The following is an 18,339-nucleotide window of genomic DNA, read 5'->3' as shown; positions in this document are numbered from 1 at the left end:
TACCCTTTTACCAATGTTACTAAGACGTATTTTGAAGAGTGGTACTTTGAAACTATATAAATATCACATTCTTCGTCAAACTTTTAATTTATTCAATGATTTATTTATGTCAGTATAGACTTGTAATTTCTTATCTTATTCAATTGATTGTACTTAGTTAGGCCATTATTTATTTTAATGCTCAGATTGTGCCAGATGTGGGCAGTAGGACTCCTTCAAGCTTCTTCTGTGTCCCTTTGACATGTTCCCATCATTCTTTGAACAAGTATCTTCTAGCATAACAAGATACTTCAGGCTTATATTGTATTTTTCCTTCCCTAGCCATGGACTTTTCATTTCTCTGAGAAGCTCTGGTTCCCTTTAGTGGAAAATGGTATTTAGAAACCAAAATCTCAGTTCTACATGTACTCATTGCTGTTGGGGTTTTGGTGCCCAGCCGTCTCAGTAGCTAGAGTAGTGAGGGAATCACACACACACACACTCACACACATTTATATTTATATCTATACCTTTATATATATATGTACGTATACGTATGCACATACACAAATATATATATGTGTGTGTGTGTGTGTGTGTGTGAGTTTACACCTATACCTTCAACTCCAATCCAACATTACAGGGCTCATCCTGGTTTTCTCTCTTTTCGTATTTATAATTTTTTTCTTTTCCAGTTAGAAACCTGGCTTCCACTATCCTCAATATATTCACTTACTTGATTAATCTCCCCATATGTAACTAATCTGTTACCATCGCTACCCGGGTCCCTACACAGCTGTTATTCTTGCTGCTGTTCCTTGCGAGCTCGTGTCTTCATCCTGTCCACAATGCAGCCCATTGTGCTGGATGGGCCCCTCCCCTTGGGGGTGCCTGCCCCAACTCCCCAACTTGCTGAGCTTCCAAAGTTCTGCACCAGGCCATGCTGTTATGTGGACATGCTGTTAGCTCTTGAATTTTGTTTGAAGGCTCATTTTGAGTGGAAACTTTAGTTTTAGCTTGGTTCCATTTTTGTTTTTCATGATCTCCTTCTATGATCTTGCTATATTTCTACGGCCCTATGTGATTTCCACCCCACCCCTAGGTCCATGGTGTAGAACCAGCTTATACAATGGCTTCAAGGCTCTAGCTCGGTTGCATTACCGAGGATGTTACAGATCTAAGTGCAGAGCCAGCAGGCCATGTGTCTCTATTCACAGGGCCCAAACTTCTGCAGCTCCACTGCTCTCTATGAAACAGTGGCCTCAGGGGGAGAGTCACCTGCGATGTTCTTCTAGCCTCCTATGGAATCACGGTGGGGTACCTTCGTTCAGGCCTGGACCTGGTGCAGTGGGCCTGGTTCTCATCCTAATTCCTACAGAAACTTTCATCCTTGTTACCCTCACACGAGCCAAGCTCCTAGACGTTGCTGTCTTCTATTGGATTCAAGGCAGTCCTCCACGCCATTTCTCTCCATTAGTTAGGTGTCTGGTCCATGGAGAGCTTTGTTTTGTGCTGAGCAGGGCACAGTCACTCGGCTTTCCTAGTTCTACACTTTATCTCCATTAAGTAGAGCTGAGCAAGTGCCTCCAAGTATGTCCCTAGCACCGATCGCCGTGTTATCATGATCCTAAGTCCTTATGCTGGTTTCTAGTCATACTTGACATTTAATTGATTTTAAATAATAATGAATCCCTACTCCACACTTAAAGACTAATCGTTTCTGGGAAATGGGCCAACCACTCTGACGGTGGCGGCTGAGTGGTTTGCATTGCAGGACTACCCTGGACATCCAAGTTGTGAGAATGAGGTTAGCTTTGGAAGTGTACCTGGCTGCAGCAAGATCGCCAGGCAAGGCTGAATGTGCAGGTGGGGTCTTGTGTTCTCAGCCGTTGGAAAAAGAAAATACAAGTGTCAGCATCGGGGCTCATGGCTCCTGTTGGTTTGGAGAAGAGACTGGGGACCTGCGTCTTACCTGACAAAAATGACAGTTGAATCAGACATAGCCTTGTCCTTCTCTTCTGCATCTTTCCTTTTATTATGCATTGAAACCTGATCACGGGTGGACTGTCATTCCGACATATTTATTCCTTCCACCCCTGTCCCGCCTCCCTGGGTGGAGGGTACTTCTGCCCTTCGACACTGGGCGTGGCTGTCATTTTCCTGGACCAGTGGCACGTGGGTGGCCCGCTCCACCAAAAGCGTGAAGTGCACGTTTGCAACTGGGCTTGCTTTTTGGCATTTCTGCTTTCGCTGTGAGAAGAACATGCCTGGGCTAGTCCGCTGGTCCCAGCAGGAGAATAAAAGACATGCGGCGCAGAGTGACACCAGCACCCCGCCCCCCAACAAGCCAAGCCTACACCTGTCAGAGGCCAGACACCGTGCCGTGGCACGGGGAGCTTCCGAGCCCGGCGGAGCACCCCGCCGGCACCGTCTACGTCATCAGTCCTCTGCCCATGTGCGGCCAGGAGCTAATCGGTGCTCACTTTCCCGTGCCACTGAGAGTCTGTGGCTGATTTTTACACAAAAATAACTAAAATACTGGAGGCAGACTATACCCTTCTGGGCGTCACTGGCACCTCATCTTGCCAGACACCGGCATTCCATTTTGGAACCTCAGTATCCTTCTCCCGGTCTCCTAGATATCTTAGCTTTCATCATCATTATTTTCTCTCAGCATTCTTTTCTGTGTCCTGCTTGGGACACCTGCCTTCCGCCCTCTCCTCCGATTAGAACTGGGGTCTTGCAGGGCCTCTTCCGCTTTCCCTTCCGCGGGGCGCGGCCACGTTCAGCCCAAGTCCACTGGCGGGCTGCTCTCCGCTCACGCCGGATTTGCGCTCACTCGAACGTCTGTTCTGCTGGATTGCAACGTGTCCTGATAAGACTTTTCCTTCTCTACCCTCAAATGCCAACCTCTTTTTAAACTGCTTCCTGGGCTTTTGCTTTATTATCTTTTTGCTTGTAATGCTTTTAATTCTTGTTATTTTTTTCCCCCTCTGAAGTATCACAGTACTATTTGGAATGTATAGAACACATTCAGAAATCGCGCATGGGTTTACCGCCGTTACTACTGCAATGTGTTTTACGCTTGCGCCAGGGTGAGTGTAGCCCTCGGCCAGGCCTCTGCCCTTCTCCTCTGCCCTTTGCAAGTGCCTGGCCGTGACCCACCGCTCTGCAAGCTGCACCTTTAGAAAGACGTGACGTGGATCAGTGGTGGGGGGACCAGGATTGGGAGGGTGGGAGGGGAATGTGGGGAGGAGCGTTCAGAAAACGGAGCCATCAACTCCTCGCAGAGATAAGTCAGAGGAGAGAGAGGGAGGGAGAGAGAGAGAGAGAGAGAGGAGCCTGTCGGGCTGCCCAGCAGGAGTCCAGGGGGCGCGTGGCTTTGGCGGGTTTCTGTGACAGGGTTCTCGTCTGTCTGGCGGCCTGCCCGCGCAGGAGCGAGGACTTGCGCTCTTGCACCAGCCCGCCCCTGGCCGCTCTGTGCGGCTCCTTTCCCGTCTTGCTGCCGTCTGCGCCCCTCTTTGTCCACAGGTGCTTTCCCCTTGATAGCCACCACTCTCCGGCCCTCCCACCGTGACTCCGTCCTCCTCCGGTCACCGATTGTGCTTGGGCTTCCTAGGTCTCGAGACTACACCTTACGGGCTGCCTCTTGGGGCGAATTGCTTCTGTCTGAGGCTGGTAGCAAGCTCGAAGAGTCACTTCTTACAACTCTGGATGCCAGAGGTCGTCGCTTCTTTCCAAGGCCGGCGGGCGTCCCCCGTAGCTCCCTGCACGCCGCCTCCGAGACCCGGAGATTTGATTTATGCATTCGCTTCCCCTCCGGGCTGCCCAGCGCTCGCTGGCTGGGCATGTGGCTTGGCAGACACCGAGAGGGAGCGTGCGGCTGTTTGCAGATAGTGAGGCATGCCGTTCTCTCAATGGAAAATGTAAATTGCTGACGGACTACCCCGTGCTTCTTGCTTTACTTTAAGTTGAAGCGTTCTACTGAACCTGCCCTAGATGCAGAATTCTTATAAATAAACAATCCTTCTTGGACTTTATGACTGCAGGCTCACCGCCAAGTGGAAGCGTTCCTAGCCTGTGGCATGAAAACCCAGTGGAATAGAACAGAAAAGGCAAGTGAGAGAGAGAGGGGAAGAGAGAGAGAGAGAGAGAGAGAGAGATATGGTGGAGCTATTTTCTTCAGAGTAATCAGGCCTGCGATTGGGTTTGCAAAGCCCTGCGTGTCCAGATGCTGCCGGGAGCCCCACGTGGAGCGGGGACCCCGCTTGCCAAGAGCCACAGAAGCTCCCGCGGGTTGGAGAGAGCAAGATCCCTGCCCCCGAGCAGCTGGCGCTGGGTGCTGTCATTCGCCCATCTCCCCGCTGGCCGCGTTTGACGAATTGCGCCTTTCGTCAATGTGTGAAGTCAACTGTTCCCTAATCTATACCCACTGCTGACACAGTGCCGGGGTTTTGGATTAAATACTCCGGCACAAATCTCTTCAAACCTTTCCTAAGTAAGAAATTACTGGAGGCTGTCTAATGAAAGATTCTCGCTCCCGGGGAATTAAAGCGTTCGGCGCTGTTTGCTCTGCAGCCAGCAGCGTGGCGCAGGGGCCGGGGCTCCGCTTGGCTGACGTCGCTTGGGCCCGCTGAGGAGCCGCATGCTCGGCCTCACCCCTACCGGGAGGCCCTTCTTTGGTCCTTGGCTGGCATCATGGATGGGCGCACTGGCAGGGCCTTTTTTTTTCTTTCTCCTGCTTCCATTATTCATCTGAGAGTGGATGGGGAGGGGTTTGCACCAAAATCATCACAAAATAAAATCTTCCCCCTAAGTAAAATGAAAGAATTATTGAATCCTTTGCTTTATGGCAATGTTTGTCACTTGTTTGCTCGAGAGAATTGTGTTTTTATTGGTTGGATAGGATACAAATATTTTGGATTTGTTATTTATTTTCTCTCGCAGACCCAAGGAAGATGAAATAATCTATGTTGTTGCCCTTTTTGTTATTATTTGGCCCAGGTATTAGAAACCAAATTTGCTTAGGCTTTATTTTTGCTTCAGGGTGAAATAGCTCCTCTATGCTCTCAAGACATATAGTGAAACATAACTGCAAATGTGTTGCCTCAGTAAGTATAAAGGCGGATATATGATTACATAGGAATTCTCTTAAGTTTCACAGAAATCACTGGTTTCTGGGTCTCAAAGAGACTCGTCTTTATAGGAACCCTTGTGTAAATTGTGACGTCTCTCTTAATTCTACAGACCGTGCAGGTGTTGTTAAGGAAGGGATTGAATGTTCGGATTGTGGCTCCGGAGCAAGGACTTCGCTGGAGTCGGAGGGGGAGCTGAGGTCCGAGACAGTGAGTAACACGAGAGCAGGAGGTCAGAGCAGGGGGTGGATTTGGAGACCTGTCCCTGAAGGAAGCGGCAGGACTTGCTGGGTGTGAAGGGTGAGAACGGAGTTTAGGGCTGGTCTTGGTTTCCGCCTTAGGCATAAGGCGCTGTAGCTGCCCCATTCAAAGAGAGGGAAACGGGGAGGGGTGTGGTGGTCACCATTCTGGTCAAAGAAGTCGACACGCTCCAGTTGAGTATTGTGAGGTGGGTCTACTAGGGAGGCTGTTTGAAAGGTGTGGGCAGGTGTAGGGGAGGCCCCAGGGGGACAGTGCTGGCCCTGGGGTCCCCCAGGGGCGGGGAAGGAGCAGCTGCTGGCACCCGGAGAACGCCGCATGGCTAGGGCTACTGACAGCCGCTGTGATCTTCACTAGAGGCGCAATGAGGAATCGGTACATTTACCTCGCTCTCCTCTCTATTTCCGTTTCTGCCCTGGCCAGCCACTGGCCAAGCACAGCTGGAGCCGGAGGTGAGGGGGCCCACTGAGGCAGCTCACTGGGCAAGCTGCTCAGAGGGCAGAGCAGGCCCGGGAAGGGTCCCGGTGGAACGGGAGGAGCAAACCGCAGACACGCAGTAGAGGGTTCTCGGAGCACTGTGCTGTGGGCAGGGTGAGTCCGTGGTGCTGGCACTGCCCCAGTCTGGAGCCTGGAAAGGAAGGTCGGGTTTGATCTGCAGCGTGGGAAGCAGCAGCCACAGTGCACAGGGAGCGCCCGGCACGGTGACTGGCACAGTGTGCGCGCTCAGAAATATTAGCTGGTGCTGCTGATTGTGTTGATAATGCTGCAGAGAGAGGAGTTGAGGGGCCAGGAGACACGGCAATTGGGGCACATCAGGGCTGAATCCAGACTGCGGAGCATGCGTCCTGAAGGAGCAGTGAGCAGTGGGTGCCGGGTGCGTACCCTGCTCTTTTAAGAACTTCGATGGTGAAGAGAGGAAGAGAAACAGAGCAGCAGCCACAGGAAAAGGGAGGAGGGATGGTGGGACGAAGGTGCCCTTTTCCCTGGGCCTGGGACATAACCGAGCATATTTGTGGGGAGGGGAAGGGAAGAGACTGCTCGGGAGAGTCCACCAGATACACAGGAAAGAGAAAGGTGGGCATCGGTGGGGTGATAGCCCGAAGGAAGAGAAAATGGAGGAAGGTACAGGCGTGATGATGATGATGAGAATAGTGACGATGATGTTGATGGTGATGATGATGCCGATAATGGTGGTGATGGTGGTAATGATGGTGATGGTGATGATGGTGGTGGTGATGATGGTGGTGATGATAGTGGTGATGATGGTGGTGCTGATGGTGGTGATGGTGGTGATGATGGTGATGGTGATGATGGTGGTGATAGTGATGATGGTGGTGATGGTGGTGGTGATGATGGTGATGGTGATGATGGTGATGATAGTGATGATGGTGATGATGATGATGGTGATGATGATGATGGTGATGGTGATGATAGTGGTAATGATGGTGGTGATGTTGGTGATGATGATGGTGCTGATGACAGTGATGATGGTGATGATGATGATGGTGATGACAATGATGGTGATGATGGTGATGGTGATGGTGATGATAGTGATGATAGTGGTAATGATGGTGGTGATATTGGTGATGATGATGGTGGTGATGATAGTGATGATGGTGATGATGGTGATGATGATGATGGTGGTGATGATAGTGATGATGGTGGTGATGTTGGTGATGGTGATGATGATGGTGGTGATGATGGTGATGGTGATGGTGATGATGGCGGTGGTGATGGTGGTGATGGTGCTGGTGATGATAATGATGATGGTGATGATGGTGGTGATGGTGATGATGGTGGTGATGATGATGGTGGTGATGATAGTGATGGTGATGTTGGTGGTGATGGTGGTGATGGTGATGATGGTGGTGATGACAGTGATGATGATGGTAATGTTGGTGATGATGATGGTGGTGATGTTGGTGATGATGATGGTGGTGATGTTGGTGATGATGATGGTGGTGATGGTGATGATGATGATGGTGGTGATGATAGTGATGATGGTGGTGATGTTGGTGGTTATAATGGTGGTAATGATGGTGATGGTGATGATGGTGGTGGTGATGATGGTGGTGATGATGACGATGGTGATGGTGGTGATGATGGTGGTGATGGTGGTGATGATGGGGGTGATGGTTATGATGATGGTGGTGATGATGGTGATAGTGATGGTGATGGTGATGGTGACGATGGTGGTGGTGATGATGGTGGTGATGATGGTGATGCTGATGATGGTGACGATGATGATGGTGATGATGATGGTGGTGAGCAGTGCTGATGGAGAGGAAGAGGAGGAAGAGACAGTATCAGAGCGTAGATGAAAGCACTCACTTTGGTCCATGGAGGGACACTGTTTTGAGAAAATAAATGTAGAAGTAAACATGATGCCTGAGGCATGGGGATGGGGGAAACTTAAAAGAGTTTTTATTAGAGAGTCTACATTTCCTAGTAAATACAGGAAGAGACAGGAGAATAGAAGAGACAATGATAATATTAACTTTAGTTATCATTGAGCCTCATTGAACTAAACACCTTTTCTTACATTAAACTCATTTAATCTTTGCGAAAAGCTCATAAGAAAATCACTCTTATTGTTCCCCTTTTATAGATGAGGAAACTGAGGTAGATATGGAATGTAAGCAATAGAGGCAGTGGTCTGAAAAGAAGCATGATGCCACTGGAATAGACATGACAAGAAGGTGCCACATGTGCCAACCACACTCTCTGCACCTTGATCTTAGACTTCCCAGCCTGCAGAACTGTGAGCAATACATGCTAGTTGTTTCAGCCACCTGGTCTCAGAACTTTGTTATAGCAACATGAACGGACTAAGATGCCAACCACAGCCCCATCAGCGTTTGCTGCTGCACCTCTGCTTTTGCACTTGGCAATTTTTATCTTTTTTCCTAATGATTTTCTATAAGGTCCTTGAAGGCGGTGTTTGAAGCTGATTCACATTTTTATCATCAGGAGCACACAGAGGTCATCTACCTGTACTTGAATGACAGCAAGAACGCTGGAATGAAAAGAAATCAGCTAGCCAGTTGCTCTGGCTGGGCGGAAGCCAGTGTGACCAGCACACCCTGGGGAATGAGTCGGGAGGGCGAGTGCAGTTGGTTTAGTTCCAGCTCGGTCAGCCGCATGCAGCACGGCTTCTGATCCGAACCCCGGGTTTCCTGTACTTAAATTGAAGACGTTGCATCGGGAGCTATCTCAGGCCTCATCAGCCTCTTACAACCCGTGGTCTGAGGTTCTCTCTGCCTGGAACACGTCTCCTTTCCCTCATCACTCATCTGCTATGGGAAGAGTTACTCTCTCAGAGTTTCAACCTGAAGATCGCTTCCTCCGGGGAATCCTCCTGCCCTTCTCCCCGCCACTCCTGGACTAAATGAACGCCTCTTACCGCACACACTGCACACGTTCTTCACGTCACAGTGATCACGCCACGTGGTAGCACCTGTCATCTGTTTCCCCGGCTAGATGTCCACGTTCTGAGGGTCTGAGTTGCTTCTCTTGTCTCCCTGTCCCCAGTGCAGTGTCTGGCCCAGAGAGGGGCTTCATAAATACGTTTTAATGAATAATAAATAAATGAATGAATGAAAATATAAATGGGTCAAAAACGTATTCTTTTCTATTTACTAGAAACCCTCTTCCCGTGACTGTATATTTATTTCCTTAGTTTCCTGGACCTCAGCTGCACTTTCCTTGTGGGGCGATTTGCATAGCAGAGGAAAAGAATACGGCATCGGCTAAGCAGGGTAAGGTTCTGCTTTTCTGACTGTACCTTCATCTCCGGGCTAGTTTTGCCCCACCGTGGAGTTAGAACAACACACCTCAAGCCTCCAGGCAGTCGGCAAGAAGGATAATACGAACTAATAACCATTAAAATTACACAAAGACTATTTAAACTTATCACCAAATTCACGCTTCAGGGACTTGATAGAAAGGAAGTAAATGAGAACTCAGCTGATATCTCAAATCCCATCCCGAGAGAATTAATTCCCTGGAATCTAAATCAAGCCATTAGGCTCCGCTTTTAATTTAGATCCAGCCACTGTTTAGACTAGTTGCTAAGGCAGAAGCAGAAAGGAGAAACACATTTGAACTCAAATCCCCACGCTGGGAACGTTACCTACCTGTAGCGTCTCTGTCATTTACTTTAAAAACTGGGCCGTACGCTGCTCCGCTAATTGCATTTGTGAAGATCGTGTGCGAGACATAAAAGCCAGATTGTCTTGAGGGGCTGTTAGTGTCAAGCTGTGAAGCTGCAGCTTGATCCCTCACAAGTGGGTTACTGCCACAATAGGATAATCTACCGAATCACGAGCTGTTGACAAAACATCGGCTGGGAGGGGAGGAGAACCTTCTCTTCACACTGTGCTTCTCCTGATGAGAAAAGGTAACCACGAGGACGGGGGCACAGCCGGCATCTGTGTCCTCCTCCCTCTTTCCCCCATCTGCGGTGGGAACAGAAGCGATGCAGGATTCCGAAAGTTAATGTGGAGTTCTAAGGAGATGTCTTGAAAAAATTTTTTAAGTCCAGAAGAGGCTGATAGAGGTCTACATTGGTGGTTCTTAACAAGGGGCAATTTTGCCTCCTGCCCTATCCCAGAGACACTTGTCTGGGGACAGTTTTGGTTGTTTCAACTTGGGTAACTCTACGGGCACCTAACGGGTAGAGGTGCTAAACATCCTGTAGTGCTGCGCTCCCCAACCCTGGGCTGAGAACCAGTACCGGTCGGTGGCCTATTAGGGACCGGGCTGCAGAGCTCCACCCCCCATCCATGGAAAAATTGTCTTCCATGAAACTTAGGATCGGGGAGGGGCGCAGCGGGAGGTTAGTGCAGGCAGCCCGCGAAGCTTCGTCTGTATTTACAGGCACGTGGCTGGCATCACAGCCCCAGCTCCGCCTCCCCCACACCCCTCCCCATGTCCCCCGCATCCGTGGAAAAATTATCTCCCATGAAACCAATCCCTGGTGCCATAAAGGCTGGGGACCGTGGCACAGTGCACAGGACAGCCCTCACCAACAAAGAGGCGTCCAAGCCGAGTGTCGACAGTGCCGGTCTGTCGCGAACCCTGGCATGCTGTGCTAGAAACCTGGAAACAGGAGCCTCCAGCGTCTCTCCGGCATCACTGCTTTAGAGCACAGACCGGCTGCCACACCTGGCAGGTGCAGGCACGAGGCACAGGGGGACCGGCCACACAGGCAGCCAGGAGGAGGCACAGCCAGCCCCGGACTGGGGGACCGCCCAGCTGCTGACACTCCCCGTGGGGGAATCGGCCCCTAACACATAACGTTCTGAGGAATCTGGTTGGTCCTGGAGGGCCTTGTCATCTGGAAGGCTGAACTTGGTGGATGGACGTGGAAGTGTCGTTTTGCAGACAGGATCTTGACTCTGGAGTCGATACGATTGGGTTTGCGTCTGAAGTTCATACTAGCAGTGCGGCGGCTCCAACGGAGCAGTTGACCTCTCCGAGCCCCCTGCCCCTCTCCGGTCCATAAGGCGAACACATGCTACCTGTCATTTCCAGGTCTTGCTTTTCACATTTCTTAAATTGGGTTGCCTCTCACAATCAATGGCATGCCATAGTTTAATTGGAAGTGATCTTTTTTCTTAAACTGACGTACAAAATAGTGGCATTTATGGCAAGTTGTGGTGCATCACCTTCGGTGAAATGTGGCTGTGATAATACCTTACGGGCGGTGTCCGATCAAAATGCCCAGCAAACCCAAGCTCACTGCCCCAGTGGAATTCGTGAGCAAAACAGCCCCTGCCCAGGACGTCACAGAATTGCTCCACTCCTCCTAGTCAAAGCTCAACCCTCCTCCTGGGGAAGGAAATGGGGCCTTGTTTTCGTGTCCTAGTGGACACTTAATACATTCAGGGCCCCTCTTCATCTGCAGCGCATGCTCTGTGTGTGCAGCATGCACGCTTGTGCACGAGTCTATAGTATACACACTCGTGCACGGGGCTGCAGCATTCATGCTAGTGCACGGATCTATAGCATATATGCTCATGCATGGATCTATAGCATACACGCTCATGCATGGGGCTTCAGCATGCATGCTCGTGCACGGATCTATAGCATACACGCTCGTGCATGGGGCTTCAGTATGCATGCTCGTGCACGGATCTATAGCATACATGCTCGTGCATGGGGCTTCAGCATGCATGCTCGTGCACGGATCTATAGCATACATGCTCGTGCATGGGGCTTCAGCATGCATGCTCGTGCACGGATCTATAGCATACATGCTCGTGCATGGGTCTATAGCATGCATGCTCGTGCACGGGTCTATAGCATACATGCTTGTGCACAGGGCTGCAGCATGCACGCTCTTGCATGGATCTATAGCATACATGCTCGTGCATGGGTCTATAGCATGCACGCTCGTGCATGAGTCTATAGCATACATGCTCGTGCACAGGGCTGCAGCATGCACGCTCTTGCATGGGTCTATAGCATACATGCTCGTGCATGGGTCTATAGCATACACACTCGTGCACGGGTCTATAGCATACACGCTCGTGCACAGGGCTGCAGCATGCACGCTCTTGCATGGATCTATAGCATACATGCTCGTGCATGGGTCTATAGCATACATGCTCGTGCATGGGTCTATAGCATGCACGCTCGTGCACGGGTCTATAGCATACACGCTTGTGCACAGGGCTGCAGCATGCACGCTCTTACATGGATCTATAGCATACATGCTCGTGCATGGGTCTATAGCATACACACTCGTGCACGGGGCTGCAGCATGCACGCTCGTGCCCAGGGCTGCGGCACCACTCATTGCAGACACATGCGTGGAGGAAGCCAGGGCTCCCAGACACACCGCCGGCCTGGCCAGGGCTGGCTCTGAAGCTGGCGACGCTGAGGCCGTGGGTAGGCAAAGGCTCCTAACACCTGGGCTGAAGCCGGGCAGAGGGCGGCAGCAGCCAACACCGGGGCCCAGAGCCAGAGCAGCACGTACGCCAGGCTGCGTCCATCGAGGGTCCTGCCCTCCTGGAGGACTGTCTTCCAGTTTACCGTGAAAGAAGACAGGGCATCGATGAAACGCTGCTTTTGCAGATGACTGTGGAGATGGCCAAACTGCACGCTGCTGTTTTACTCTATAAATTTTTCCTTGATTTCTGGGCATGGCAATGGGAGTTCATAATAGCCACGCTCTGCAGCTAAAACGGAGCTGTTTACAGCTAACCTGAATGGATCCTGTGTTGCGGAACGCCCGTGGCCCGGCACCTACGAGCTCCCATCCCGGGGCGTGCGCCGGCAACCGCAGCCCACCTGGCGGCCGCTCACAGCACAGGCAGCCCGGGAGGCCACGGAGGGCTTCTCTGCGGCTGGAATCGCTAACTGACACCGAGCCCCGGCCGACCTGTCTCTGGGGCAGGGCACTGCACACCACCTTTACGATCAGTGCTCTAATCGACGCGCCATGGAAGTCACAGACCTGCAACGGAACCTCCCAGCGGAGCGAGAACTGGACAGAAAGAAGCGTCCGACCTTGTCCCAAACCTGACTCTGTCAGCCGCTCTGTGACTTCTGGCATTTTCATTAACTTCTCTGAGCCTCGGTGTCTGTACAATGGTGCAACTTACTGCTATCGGTCGCTGCTGCTACAACTACCACCAGTTCCCACTGGGAATCAAATGAGACAAAATGAATAAAAGCATTTTAAAAATATAAATATTGTCCCTCTCCTAGGAGAGACATAAATTCTGCTCGCTGTTTATTCTTGCTTATGAAGATCTAGATTGTTTTTTTTTTGTTGTCCAGGTCCCTCCCCTCTGTGGTGCTCCAAATCTCCATGTGTACGCAAGTCAATCCTGCATGGCGCAATGAGGGCGTGGCCGGACCGCGCAGACAGGTGTTCCCGGCGTACCTGCTTGCACTGGGCAGAGACAGGGGACAGTGCGGCTATCGTGACTTTTTGCAAGGAACAGAGTGTGGGAACTCCCTGCTTTGCTGTAGCAAACATTCCTATCCACAAGCAAACACCCTCGACCTTAGAAGAACTTTAAGAGAACCGTCCCCTGAGCCCGCCCGGGTGTGGGGCTTTGCCAGGGTCCTGAGTCTCGGCGGTGGCGGCTCTCTGCCCTGCCCGCAGCCGGCCGAGGTCAGCTCCAGTCTGCGCTGAGAGAGCTCCAGGACGCGGGAAGGTAACCTAATACCCCTAGGAAACCACCAAGCAAGCGGTCGGTCTGGCTCCGTGGCCTTTGTTCCCTCTCGCATTTCGAGACTGCAGTTTGCGCCCAGGCGGAGGAAGTCAGCTGCTGCTGCTGATGGGTTTCAGGTCTGAGTAAAAAACATGATTTTTACCTCGACGCCTACCAAGATTGCTGAAAAGCGATCCAGCGGGCGGCCCGGCTGCCGGGCGGCTGCGGAAATCGCAGCTCCTCGGCCGGGAGCCCCGTCGTGGCTTTGTGGGCTCGGCGCAGACGAATGGAAACTCGGGGCCGGGCACCCCGGGTCACGCTGCCGATGGACAGACTGGACCCCGCGAGAGACGATGGGGGGGGGGCCTGGGCGGGGAAGGGCTTGCCGGGGAGCTCAGGACTCACGGAGAAATCGTCCTTAGCTTCTTCCAAATGAGAGAGTCCCCCGTTATCTCCAAATAGGAGGGGAATCTAATAAGGAACTGTTTTTTTTTCCTGCCTACTTACCGTGACATTTTCTTAAAAATAATGTCAGGAGGTCACCTATGAATAATTCCTTGGATTTACAGCCTTGACAGTGTTTATTAAAGTCCCGAGGACTGATTTTGTTGGCCCTCGTGATGCCAGCTCTGTATCTCTAGGCATCAGTTTCCCCACGTAGCAAATGTTGGGCTCTGGGTGGTGTACCTTCAATGTCTCCTTCAGTTTTTTTTTTTTTTATTATTAATTGTGGTAAAATACACATAATACACAATTTACCATCTTAACCGTTTTCTTGGGCGTGCAGGTCCGTGGCGTTCAGTTCCTTCACATCGCCGCCACCCGTTTGCAGAACTCTCTTTTCCATCTTGCAAAACTGAAAACCTATGCCCGTGGCACAGCGACTCTCCGTTCCCCGTCTCCCCGCAGCCCCTGGTGACCGCAATCCCATCTCCGTTGCTGGATGCCTCCTGCGAGTGGAACCGCACAGTATTTGTCTTCTGGTGCGGGCTTCTCCCGCTTGGGACAGCCGCCTCAGAGTCCATACGAGTTGCCCCGCGTGTCAGAATTCCTTCCCCTTCCGAGGCTGCGTGGCCTCCACTGTTTGTGGGCCCCTGGGCGGCCTCCGCCTTTGGCTGTTGTGAATGCCGCTGCTACGGACAAGCGTGCACAGGCTTCTCTCCGCGACCCCGCTTCCAGTTCTTCCCGGTGAATGTCCTGGAGTGGAAGCGCGGGGCCACACGGCGGTTCTACGTTTAATTTTGGAGGAGCCGCGGCACTGCCTGCGTAGCAGGCGCCCCTGTCCCCTTCCCGCTCACCGTGCGCCTGCACCCGCCCTCTCCACGCCCTTGCCCGCAACCGCCACTTTGCATTTTCTGTGTTGATAGTCGCCGCTCTGACAGGCCTGGAGTGGAACGTCCCCTGCAGTCTTTGAGGCTGGGCGATGCTGCGGCTTCTCCTCCTCCCTCCTCCCTTTCTGTTGCCAACAAACCGACTCTCCCGGGAGGGTGACGCTTTCCTCCCCACCTGCGCTGGTTTTCACGCCACCGGCTCCGTAAAAGCCCAGCCAAAAGGGGACGCTCTCTGTTTTAACTTTATTGCTCCTTCTCTCTCTGGGTTCTCAGATGGAAATGGTGTAAAGGCGCTCGGATCTTTATTCAGCGAACATCTGAGTGTTTACCGTGTGCAGGAAACGGAGCTGGCTGCCCTGAGATAAAGCAGAGCCGGCTCTGCGCTACGGACCCGCCACGCCCGCCGGGCAGGTGAGTCAGGTCAGCGGGACCTGCGGGAGGCAGATGAGGCCGCGTGGTCTCAAGAGGGCTGATCATTCATTGCATCTGGAGGTGGGGGCACGAATGTCCCCAACTTTCCGCTGGGCCAGGCTGGTGTTTCCAAAGTGCGTTTGCCGTCATTGGCCTTTTTTTCTTGTTCAAATACCGAATTAGGAGGTCGGCCTCCTTTAGGAAAACAACAACAACAAAACAAGTGCGTCTTTCAGTTCTGTACCGGCAGTCCCTCCTGGGAATTGACCAAAGAAACACTAACCAATATTCATTGCATAAACAAACGAGCGAATGGATGAAAACAATCTACCAGCACCAACAAAACACCAAAGTGCGTTTGTTAGAATTTTAGTGTTTTGAGATATTCCTTGGAAAAAAAAAAAAACAAACGAGATCCTTCGTCACCACGTTTGGGGAAGTTGCGCTCCACGTCCGGCCGTGGGGCCCAGGATGTGCACGGGCAGACCAGAGCTCTGAGAGCCGTGCGGCAAGGCAGCCCGAGAAACTTCACGGACGTCCTGCCCAGAGCCCCGTTTCATATGCTGGCAAGATACCTATTCCTGTCTTTTGGGGAAGCAACTGTAAGAAATGCCGTGGAAGTGGATCAGCATGGGTTCTCGGGTCCAAGGACCTGGGCGGATTTCCCGGCGTTCTTACTGCTCCTCCTGGGGTGGGGGGTTTGCGCCCCACTCCCCAGTCCCTCGGTGTGAATGAGGGTCATGTTAATGTCTGAGCACCTACGTTAATGAGTCGCTCCTTCTTATCAATAGCAATGTGGCCTTAGACAAGTTTCTCGATTTCCTTGTGCCTCGGTTTTCTCATCAGCAAAATGGGCATAATCATAGTACCTTGCTCACACAGTTGGAACCGGAGAATTAATATTTGTAAGCCACTCACAAGTAGTGTCTGGCAACAGTAGGGGCTACATAAATATCTGTTAAAATAAGCATTCGGTTGTGAAGTGGCATCCCAAACCCCTCCCTTCGGACCTTGGATGCCAACCACATCTTAGTCCCATGTTTTTGACTCTGGGGCTCCAAATCGATGCTTAAAAAAAACAAGAAAACTTCAGAGATGTGGCCACTGTCCTGCCGCAGGTAGACGTGTCCAGCACGTTGCCTCGGTGTGAAGTCACCTGGTTACAGCCTATGGGGGCCCATTGCTGGTCTCCGTGGAATCTTAGAGGTGGGAGATGCTTAGAGCTCTTCTGGTTCAATTTCCCCACCCAATTTGTAGACCTGGGCAAGGGAAGGGATCTGCCCAGCTCGGACAGCTGCTTTCTGCAGAGCCAGGGCGCATGATGTTCCAGCTACAGTCATTCTCAGTACACCCCTCCAGGTACTGCGATAGACTGGGCACACGTTCTGCACCGGGACTTGGGCAGCGTCCGAGACTGCGGCTCCCAGCTGGCTGTCCAGAGCCCCGGCTCCTGGAGGTGGAACGGCTCCCAGAATGGCCACGTGGGCGCTCCACCTGCCCGCACTCCCGAGCCCACCTGCTGAGCCCGCTCTCCGCACACGCCGGGGCTGGGGGAGTGACCTGGGGACACTGACGCGTGCTCACGGAAGGCACGCCGCACACGCTAGCCTCATCACGAACCCGAGTTGGGAAGGAGGGAGAGGCCGGGAGGAGAGCGTCCAAACAGCAGAGCGGCCCTTGCCCAGGGCTCCGTCCCACGAGCTCACGCCCTGGGCTCGCACGGCGGGAGAGACGGGCCCCTCCGGCCTCTCCGCCCGCCTGGACCCCCACAGCCTCCCAGACTCGAGCGTCTCGGCCCTCTGGGTGCGATTCTGCTCTTTCAACCTCTGTACTGCTCACACAACCTGGGCCGCAGCACCCGCCGACCACGCCATCAGGGGCCCAGCCGAAACACCCAGACCGCCACTAACCCTGAACAAAGTAAACAGGATGTGTCAGGCGTGTGGAACGGGGGCTGTCAGGGGAAAATGGACTTGGTGACTCTGGCCTTCGGTGATGAATTTGGCACCGAGTGAGCCGTGACACTATTGTGTGTCCGGTTCGGGGGCTGGACCTGCCTGGAAGCCAGGCGTGCGGCAGGTGGCTCTCACCTTAGGGAGGGTCCCCGCGTCTTGTCTGAGAGTACCGTCCCAGTCCCAGCAGGCGTGCCCGCCCGCCCAAGCCCCTGCGTCTTCTGCCTCCGTTTCAGGGCAAGCACCTGGCCTCCCGGCCCTCTTCTCCCTCCAGCTGCCGAGCTGCGCTCACGGGACCCCAAAGCCCAAGGCCGCGGCTCCTGCGCTCTGTCTGGAAGCCCCTCTCTCTTGCGTTCTTAGTTACGACAGATTAAGATAATAATCCTAACAGCATCCCGGTCGGCCCCGAACATCTGTTTTACGCTTTACGTAATTGATGGGACACGTCCCCCGCCCCACCCCCTCGGTCCTCACTTCCCTGCTGAGACAGGCAGGGCAGGCGGGGCGGGTGGGCTCGTTTATCCCGAATGGAAGAAGACCCGGATCCGCCTCGGAACGCAGGGCAGGGAGGTCTGAGCTGGGCCCTGGAACCCGGTCCAGCCCCCGCCGCCCTACTATAGGGCCGTTTTAGGCAGCGGCAGAAAGCCAGAGCCCGGCTGGGTTCCTGAAGGCAGTGTCCTCAGCAGAGCAAGCGCCCCCAGCCCAGGCGAACCGCTGGCGGGCACCCCCGACCACAGCTCCGCGGTGCGGGCAGGAGGGGCGGCTGCACTGGACTCCGCCTGGGAGACTCGCTCAGGTGACTTCGCCAGGGTCCCTCTGTCTCTGTGCCTCGGTTTCTTCCAAGACAAACGCCCTGTGGCTCCAGGGACCCATTTGTGAAGGAGCCACACGGAAGAGGTTCCTGCACCTCTACCCACTTCCCTCCCCTCCCTCACTTCTGAGCACAAACAGAGGGATCAAAATTCCCAAGACTGGTTCATTTATTTATTTATTTTTATTTCTTTGTCTCATGCCTCATCTCTCTCTCCTCTTTCCTATCGACAGAGCGCTTTCACGTGACCCCAGTTAGCTACTCCTAAAAATAATTACCAAGCCCACCTGTCCT

This window comes from Microcebus murinus, chromosome 7, assembly GCF_040939455.1.
Source record: "Microcebus murinus isolate Inina chromosome 7, M.murinus_Inina_mat1.0, whole genome shotgun sequence".
NCBI classification, from domain to species: domain Eukaryota; kingdom Metazoa; phylum Chordata; class Mammalia; order Primates; family Cheirogaleidae; genus Microcebus; species Microcebus murinus.
The sequence above is the reverse complement of the archived record's forward strand: the minus strand, read 5'-3'. Positions refer to the sequence as shown.